Source organism: Taudactylus pleione, unplaced genomic scaffold (genome assembly GCF_031769625.1).
Source record: "Taudactylus pleione unplaced genomic scaffold, aTauple2 ptg000117l, whole genome shotgun sequence".
NCBI classification, from domain to species: Eukaryota; Metazoa; Chordata; class Amphibia; order Anura; family Myobatrachidae; genus Taudactylus; species Taudactylus pleione.
The window spans coordinates 2,896,703-2,905,688 of NW_028284519.1; the positions used below are offsets into that span (position 1 = coordinate 2,896,703).

Genomic DNA, 8,986 nt, shown 5'->3' on the forward strand with positions numbered 1-8,986 from the left:
GATCTAAAAAGAAGTATTTCAATATGTATTAGGCAGGTTCTTCGGTGAATGGTCTGTAGTTTGGAGAGAGGGGCTCTTCTTATATTGCAAAAAAAATTAGCTCATTAAAGTTTCACATTGCCTAATGGGTTATTATGACCTGAGGTCAGGATCCTAAAGTGCCATCCCGGGGGTGGGATCAGGGGGGCAAGTCCTATTCCGCCCGCTCCGGGCTATAGAGAGATGGTGTCCCTTACAGTACCTGTGTTTCCTGGGGGGTCTCCCAACCCAGTACTATCCAGGCCCAACCCTCCTTTGCTTCCAAGTTCTGATGGTATTTATTGGGCGTATCTAGGGTGGTATGACTGTAAAAATCTCTCCATCCGTTGCGACCAAGGACAGACTTAGCCCCCCCGGCCCCCCGGAACGTCACTCATCAATCCTCGTTTAAAAATTGGGAAAGTTCAAAATCTATGTTAAGGCCGTTTGGTATTAAGGTCTTCATTTCAAATATCCACTTGCTTTCTTCCCTTGACATGGATTTAATATAATTACCTCCTCTCCAGGATGGTTTAACTAGAGAGATAGCTTGAAATGAGAGTAGGGAGGAGTCTTTGTTGTGATGTAGAAAAAAATGTTCGGACACACTGTGCGTCCTTAATCCATTTTCAATATTCCTCATATGTTCTCCGAGGCGTGTGCTAAGTTTCCTAATGGTGCGACCGATATACTGAAGTCCACAGGGGCAGGAGAGTAGGTAGATGGTCCCCTTTGAATCGCAGCTTAATTTGTCTCTCATCCTGTATTCCTTTTTGGTCGTAAAGGAAATAAAGTGAGTGATGGGAGTGGTTGTTTTCTTAGTAGTGGTTCTACATGCTCTACAGTGGTTGCAATAAAAGAAGCCTTTTCTCTTATCATTAAGCCAGTTTAGATTATTGACTTCAAGATTCTTCTTTGGTGACAGATGGCTCTTAACCAATTTTTTTTTAATACTGGGTGCTCTCCTGTAGACAAATGTTGGTTTGTCCTTAAGTATTCCCTTTAGAACATCATCTTTCAATAGAATGTGCCAATTTTTGTTTATAATCCGTTCTAGATCTCTGTTGATTATTGTATTGAGTAATGAATAAAGGTTGTTGCTGATCCGAGCCCTTTTTGTTTTTGTACATAAGAAGTGTGTCTCTCTCAGTATCTCTTGCTTCTTGCAAGGCTGTTTCAATCAGGGTTTTTTCATATTTTTGTTCCAAAAACTTATTTTTAAGAGTAGTGGCCTGGTCCTCAAAGGATGTTGTTTTGGAACAGTTCCTTCGAATCCTTTTGAATTGACCTTTTGGTATGCTTTTAATCCAATTTTGGTGGTGATTACTGGAGGGTGGGATGAAATTATGACAGTCAACCTGTTTGGTGAAGGTTTTGGTATGAATCCTATTGTCTTCTATGAAGATGGTGAGGTCCAGAAAATCGATGGATTGATTACTAAGTGTAGCAGTGAATTCCAGATTTCTATTATTGTTGTTGATGTAGATTTTGAATTCTTCCTATTCCACAAGAGTGCCTTTCCAGATGAGGATGATATCGTCTATATACCTTCTCCATATCACAATTTTTTCTATATAAGGGTTGTTGTTCCAAATGGCCTGGGACTCCCTTTGATGATGAAATCTATTTGCTTTTCTGGTATTTTTCCATTGGATGTAAGGATTTCTTCTACCGCTTTACAGCCTTTACTGTGCCCTATACATGTATAGAGTGCTTTAACATCAAATGTTGCCAGTAGAAAGAATTCTTCCCATTTAATTTCATTCAATACATGTAGTATTTGTGTCGTATCTTTCAGATGGCTGGGTTGTGTTAATACTAGTGGTTGCAAAATCTGGTCAATATATTCAGATAATTTTGTTGTAAGTGAGGCAATGCCTGATACTATTGGTCGTCCAGGTGGATTCTGAGGATCCTTATGGATCTTTGGAAGAAAGTAAAAAAACGGTATTCTTGGATGAGATTGGGTTAAATAATTAAATTCCTGTTTATTGAGTATACCTTCCTTCTTCCCCTCAAGCAAAAGTGCATCCAATTCCTTTTTATATTTTTCTGTGGGGTTCGAGGGGAGATGTTCGTAAGTTTCTCTATCCGAGAGGAGTTTTTGAGCTTCCTCATCGTACTTCTCTTGATCCATTATTACAATTCCCCCCCCTTTGTCTGCTTGCTTTATAACTATGGATTTGTTGTCTGTTAGAGCTTTTAGGGCTAATTTATCTTCCTTCGTGAGATTGCTCCTCTTCCTTCTTATTTTCTTTTGTTTTAGTCTCTCTAGATCCAGTTCTACCGCTTTCTGGAAGGTTTCTATGAAAGCGCCCCTGCTGTAGGTGGGATAAAAGGTGGATTTCTCCTTAAGATCTGTATGCATAAAAGGATCTATAACTTTCTCTTTTTGTGTTTTGTGTTTACATATTAAATAAGTTCAAATTTAATAGTTTGCCATTTCCTATATATCTTAAGAAACAAACACCTCATTTGCCATAAACACCATCTGTGCGCCCTTCAAGACCCCATTTGTTAATTATGTTTATATCCTAGTGATTCAGGAAGGGATCACTTAGGTCTGTGGCAGCCAAAGAGTTACACCAAACCTAATATTGTTTTCCATCTACTTTGCCACTTTCTAACCCCCCCTTTTTTTCTTTCCCCCCTCCCCATTTCCCATTACAACTAAGGAGATAGCGCAGGTACACCTGCATTTTTCCTATATTTCGTCAACCCTTCAGTTATCTGCAGCAGGTCTCCTTAAGAACACTGACCTACTTTGACAAGTTTATACTTAGGATCATCATTTTTTTCTAAATAATGTATACGACAGACTAGAGAGGTTGGAAAATATCTTCTCCTCTATAGACAATGAAACAATTGATTCACAACCAATAGGAGATGAAACATTTTATGAATTATTCATAAGGTTGGAAAAACTATTATCCTTGGAAATTAAACAATGGTGGGATAGCAACATTTTGGAAAAATACATAGAACATAAATTGGTTCCAAGAGGTCTCAGGATGTTTAAATACCCTACTTTTATCCCATGTGATGAAAATTTGCAACAGAAATGGGATGAGGCCCTGGACGATTGCTCTTTCAAATTAATGAAAATAATAATTGAAGATAGAAAAAAATCATTGCAAAAATTTAATAAAGAAGTTAAAACAATTAAGGATAAATTCCTACCATTAGCAGGGATGATAGACTATAAAAACCTAGAGACACTCACAAATGACAAATTAAAAAGAATTGAAAATGCAACTATTGAAATAAAAAAAAGGAAATTTTTAAGGGATAAAACAGACTATATGGAAAATAAGAGAAACTGGAAAAAATTCAAGAATATGGACTATAACAATAGATGGAAACAGACAAACAGAAGAATCTCTGCCTGGGAAACAGCTTCACCAGACTACGAACAAAAATCAGAAGACCTACGTAAACCCTTTCTCAGGGGTCGGGTTATTAACAATGGATTCCACAACAGAAACAAAGAGTGGACAGAACAGAGGACAAGGAATTCCATGGACACTTATGAATTAGAAAATAGAGAAAACCATGGACCCACAATGCAAAGAAATTACAACACCAATCACTGGGGGACCAAAGGAAGACCTACACTTATAAAAACCTTACCGAGATTCATGGCAAGAAATTGGACGTACCAACCATACAGGGAAGACAACTTCAGATTTGATAAAAAGCAAACTAGAAAACCCCTGGATACAAGTATTGTCAAGGAAAGCTATAGAAAAGGGATGATGAAAGCACGTGACGAAGAACTTCAAGAAACCCTGAAATTGCTGGAGAACATTGAGAAACTAACCATCAACAAAGTAACCACTTCAGGAGGACAAGACCTTGAGGATGTGGTAGAAGAAAATCTAAACCTTTTTTTAGAAGTAGTCAGAGAGGACCTCCCACCCAACATCCAGATGGACTCTACACAAAAAAGAAAACAACCATGTACAGAAAGAGAAGAACAAGACGAGGGGTCAGAGGAGGAATTACACGAAAAACATATAAGCAATCTAAGAAAGGAGCAGACGGGGAAGAAAAAGAAGAAAAAAATCAAAACATAGGAATTTTCAACCTGAGTAAATACAAACTCAAAAAAGCTGAACAGAACCTGCTCAGCAAAAGCCTTAAATTTGCCCCTTCCAATAGTCTGAATGAATTTCAGACATTTATAGACTTAAATATTTTTTCAAGGAAGCTTACTTTAAAAAAATTCTTTCTTAAAACAGATCAAACACAAAAAGAGAAAGTTATAGATCCTTTAATGCATACAGATCTTAAGGAGAAATCCACCTTTTATCCCACCTACAGCAGGGGCGCTTTCATAGAAACCTTCCAGAAAGCGGTAGAACTGGATCTAGAGAGACTAAAACAAAAGAAAATAAGAAGGAAGAGGAGCAATCTCACGAAGTAAGAGAAATTAGCCCTAAAAGCTCTAACAGACAACAAATCCATAGTTATAAAGCAAGCAGACAAAGGGGGGGGAATTGTAATAATGGATCAAGAGAAGTACGATGAGGAAGCTCAAAAACTCCTCTCGGATAGAGAAACTTACGAACATCTCCCCTCGAACCCCACAGAAAAATATAAAAAGGAATTGGATGCACTTTTGCTTGAGGGGAAGAAGGAAGGTATACTCAATAAACAGGAATTTAATTATTTAACCCAATCTCATCCAAGAATACCATTTTTTTACTTTCTTCCAAAGATCCATAAGGATCCTCAGAATCCACCTGGACGACCAATAGTATCAGGCATTGCCTCACTTACAACAAAATTATCTGAATATATTGACCAGATTTTGCAACCACTAGTATTAACACAACCCAGCCATCTGAAAGATACGACACAAATACTACATGTATTGAATGAAATTAAATGGGAAGAAGGCTTTCTACTGGCAACATTTGATGTTAAAGCACTCTATACATGTATAGAGCACAGTAAAGGCTGTCCTTACATCCAATGGAAAAATACCAGAAAAGCAAATAGATTTCATCATCAAAGGAATACAATTCATCCTACAACATAACTATTTTTGGTATGGGGGCTCCCACCATAGACAGGTTCGCGGAACAGCCATGGGGACAAAATTTGCCCTTAGTTACGCGAACCTGTTTATGGGACACTGGGAGTCCCAGGCCATTTGGAACAACAACCCTTATATAGAAAAAATTGTGATATGGAGAAGGTATATAGACGATATCATCCTCATCTGGAAAGGCACTCTTGTGGAATTGGAAGAATTCAAAATCTACATCAACAACAATAATAGAAATCTGGAATTCACTGCTACACTTAGCAATCAATCCATCGATTTTCTGGACCTCACCATCTTCATAGAAGACAATAGGATTCATACCAAAACCTTCACCAAACAGGTCGACTGTCATAATTTCATCCCACCCTCCAGTAACCACCACCAAAATTGGATTAAAAGCATACCAAAAGGTCAATTCAAAAGGATTCGAAGGAACTGTTCCAAAACAACATCCTTTGAGGACCAGGCCACTACTCTTAAAAATAAGTTTTTGGAACAAAAATATGAAAAAACCCTGATTGAAACAGCCTTGCAAGAAGCAAGAGATACTGAGAGAGACACACTTCTTATGTACAAAAACAAAAAGGGCTCGGATCAGCAACAACCTTTATTCATTACTCAATACAATAATCAACATAGAGATCTAGAACGGATTATAAACAAAAATTGGCACATTCTATTGAAAGATGACGTTCTAAAGGGAATACTTAAGGACAAACCAACATTTGTCTACAGGAGAGCACCCAGTATTAAACAAAAATTGGTTAAGAGCCATCTGTCACCAAAGAAGAATCTTGAAGTCAATAATCTAAACTGGCTTAATGATAAGAGAAAAGGCTTCTTTTATTGCAACCACTGTAGAGCATGTAGAACCACTACTAAGAAAACAACCACTCCCATCACTCACTTTATTTCCTTTACGACCAAAAAGGAATACAGGATGAGAGACAAATTAAGCTGCGATTCAAAGGGGACCATCTACCTACTCTCCTGCCCCTGTGGACTTCAGTATATCGGTCGCACCATTAGGAAACTTAGCACACGCCTCGGAGAACATATGAGGAATATTGAAAATGGATTAAGGACGCACAGTGTCCCAACATTTTTTTCTACATCACAACAAAGACTCCTCCCTACTCTCATTTCATGCTATCTCTCTAGTTAAACCATCCTGGAGAGGAGGTAATTATATTAAATCCATGTCAAGGGAAGAAAGCAAGTGGATATTTGAAATGAAGACCTTAATACCAAACGGCCTTAACATAGATTTTGAACTTTCCCAATTTTTAAACGAGGATTGCTGAGTGACGCTTCAGGGGGCCGGGGGGGCTAAGTCTGTCCTTGGTCGCAACAGATGGAGAGATTTTTACAGTCATACCACCCTAGATACGCCCAATAAATACCATCAGAACTTGGAAGCAAAGGAGGGTTGGGCCTGGATAGTACTGGGTTGGGAGACCCCCCAGGAAACACAGGTACTGTAAGGGACACCATCTCTCTATAGCCCGGAGCGGGCGGAATAGGACTTGCCCCCCTGATCCCACCCCGGGGATGGCACTTTGTGATCCTGACCTCAGGTCATAATAACCCATTAGGCAATGTGAAACTTTAATGAGCTAATTTTTTTTGCAATATAAGAAGAGCCCCTCTCTCCAAACTACAGACCATTCACCGAAGAACCTGCCTAATACATATTGAAATACTTCTTTTTAGATCCAAACTTAGGAATTGCACAATGTTTATAAGCATTCATTATTTCGCTTCATAATTTTCACTTATTTATTCATTTATTTTGGAACATATACATATCACATTTAAAGGATAATCCCTGGAGAGAAAAAGGAGAAGAAAGAAGGAGAACCTAAATGAATAAACAATGAATATATAAGAACTCTAGCAACACTACATTTCTGTTCTTTCCTTCTTCATTCTAACCTTTTCAGACTAATAGAAATGTATATCTATCAAATTGCTATCAGATTATTGTATGCACTTTCCCTGTCCTATTTTGTCTGTAAATGTCTTTATTTTAGCAAGTGATTTACCTAGAACATCTACTTCTAAATGTCTTCATATCAGCACCCCTGAATGAAAATCTTTATTTCATTTGCTGGGACTTAATTCCCTTAACAAACATTTATTGCCAGGGATTTCAGCAGTATCAAGCTCAGTCACTCTCATTTAGGAGCTAATTATTGCCAGCTGGACACAATTAGAAGCAACTACTTAAACGAACAAGAAGACACCCACAGCATGGATCACTGTCCCTGACGAAGCCCGACCGGGAGAAACGCGTTGGACACACCTACTCCACATCTAATCAGCATCAGTTCACAATTCATTATTGAAGCTGAGACTACACAGGAAGCACGGGAGCAGAAAGGCCGACCGCGAGGCAAGAGCTCTGCCGAACGGGACCACTCTGACGGCAATAGCCGCCGCAACCATCACCCCGCTGTTCTTATTCATCCGCAAGGTTTACAGCCACTGAACACAGGAACCGACAAGGACTGAGTAATATAGTTTACTGCAGCAACGGTACCACAATCAGAATTAACCACCCTCACCAACTGGTATAGCAGCATTGAGTAAGGTAGGAGGTGCGCGCACCCCAGGACAATTGTTTTACGGATTTACTCACATGCTTTTTTCCTGGTATACAGAGTTCATTCTAAAGGAACTTTCCTTACTTTAAGGATTTTACATTAACCTGTGTGCACCTATTGAATTTTATTTTATTTTATCTTATTTCACTTTATTTCATTTTTGCAAACCAATTTATCAGTGTTTCAACAATGTTTTCTTTTTCTTTATTGTGATACATTCACATCTGTTAAATTGCTGCCAATTTTATTCTATACCCATGTACGTCTAAAGATTATTTGTTCATTCATGCTATCATTTTTATATATATATATATATATATATATACAATATTTACATATTAAATAAGTTCAAATTTAATAGTTTGCCATTTCCTATATATCTTAAGAAACAAACACCTCATTTGCCATAAACACCATCTGTGCGCCCTTCAAGACCCCATTTGTTAATTATTTTCTCTCTGCAAAACTCTCCCGAGCAAGCAGCCTGCATATATCAGTGAGATATGTGAAGGGTGCTTGTGTGTTATACATGTAAAAAATTGGTTAAATGTAAAAAAATAATGATTTAGGGTCACCCCCAAAAGCATAACCAGCCTGGGACTCGTCAGCCAGTCCTGGTTCCTAAAGTGACGGTGAACAAAATGAGTAGGGTTCCCCCGTAATTTAGGAACCAGCATTTGGCTGCAGGGCCAGTGCTGGTTTTAAATATAATGCGTAGGGGTCCACCTATATTTAAAACCAGCACCAGACGCAAACAGATCGGGGTATAATGCTTGACCGGTCACATGGGTCTCAGCCACTACATGTAAAGCAGCCTCTGGTTGGCTGGCGTGCCGTGGGATTTCCTGAGGAGGCCCGTCAGCTGGCATTCATGAAGTATTGGTATGTGTGACATGTGCCAGAGATCCCATTGCAACCCCTCCACTGGGCATGCGTCAGAGATCCCATTGTAACCCTTCGGAACGGACAGCCACCATAGTGTCAACGTGCCGACATTGTGCATTTAAAAATACAAACTTGCAGCAATCAGTTTGTAATACAGAGACCTCTCTCTTAAACAGATCTCAATATTAGTTTCTAAAGTCATGAAATCACTAAGGTGTCTAAGTCTGGGACAGTGCTGACAGTGCCGCAAGTGTGCAACTTCAAACGCACAGTCAGTTTCTAATACAGAGATCCCACTTCCACTGTGTGTGACTCCTGACCCACTGGGCATGCGCAGTGCTATGATCTTCCATACGCCATGGCATAGCGCGACTAGCGTATGGAGCGGCTCCACTGGGCATGCACTAGAGATCCCATTGCAACC

General features: G+C 39.0%; 2 pseudogenes; one reads left to right on the forward strand and one right to left on the reverse strand.

The window, feature by feature from the left end:
- Positions 1-229: 229 nt before the first annotated feature.
- LOC148524259 (5S ribosomal RNA) lies at positions 230-352 on the reverse strand (annotated as a pseudogene).
- A 6,083-nt stretch (positions 353-6,435) lies between these two features.
- Positions 6,436-6,558, forward strand: LOC148524260 (5S ribosomal RNA; annotated as a pseudogene).
- Positions 6,559-8,986: the final 2,428 nt, after the last annotated feature.